The sequence below is a fragment of the Rhipicephalus sanguineus genome, chromosome 8 (assembly GCF_013339695.2).
Source record: "Rhipicephalus sanguineus isolate Rsan-2018 chromosome 8, BIME_Rsan_1.4, whole genome shotgun sequence".
NCBI lineage: Eukaryota > Metazoa > Arthropoda > Arachnida > Ixodida > Ixodidae > Rhipicephalus > Rhipicephalus sanguineus.
In genome coordinates, this window is record NC_051183.1 from 112,326,025 (window position 1) to 112,326,615 (window position 591).

Sequence of the window (591 nt, forward strand, 5' to 3'; positions counted from 1 at the left end):
GATAGCGGTTACGGATACCGGCAGTGGCGGCGGACAACTACGCCGCCACAAACGGCCGTTGCTGTGATCTCATAACAGCTTTCGATGTACAAATTGTAACTTATAATATTAATAATAATATCTGGGGTTTAACGTCCCAAAACCACGATATGCTTGTGAGAGACGCCGTAGTGGAGGGCTCCGGAAATTTCGACCACCTGGGGTTCTTTAACATGCACATAAATCTAAATACACGGGCCTGCAACACTTTCGCCTCCATCGAAAATGCAGCCGCCGCGGCCGGGATTTGATCCCGCGACCTTTCGGTCAGCAGTCGAGCGCCATAACCACTAGACCACCGTGGCGGCGCAAAGTGTAACTAAGACAGCCCTCCGAATACAACGTACTCAGTAAGGAACAGTGCGTGTTGATTTCCTTAACGGCAGTATGGTAGTTCTTGCCTTGGCGAAGAGAAAGCCTCTAGCAAAACTGTTTAGGCCTCGGCTGCTTTTTTTGTTCAACCGCTATTTGTTAACTATGATGAACCCGCTACCTGTGAATCTGTTTTACAGCGAGCGCTGTTATGAAATCACAGCGGCCGTTTTTGGCGCC

At 49.4% G+C, this 591-nt stretch overlaps 1 non-coding gene across 1 annotated transcript; it reads right to left on the bottom strand.

Moving 5' to 3' along the window:
• Positions 1 to 271: 271 nt before the first annotated feature.
• On the bottom strand, positions 272 to 344 carry Trnas-gcu (transfer RNA serine (anticodon GCU)). The gene has a single exon. It is a non-coding gene; the product is annotated as a tRNA-Ser (tRNA).
• Between the last annotated feature and the right edge of the window lie 247 nt (positions 345 to 591).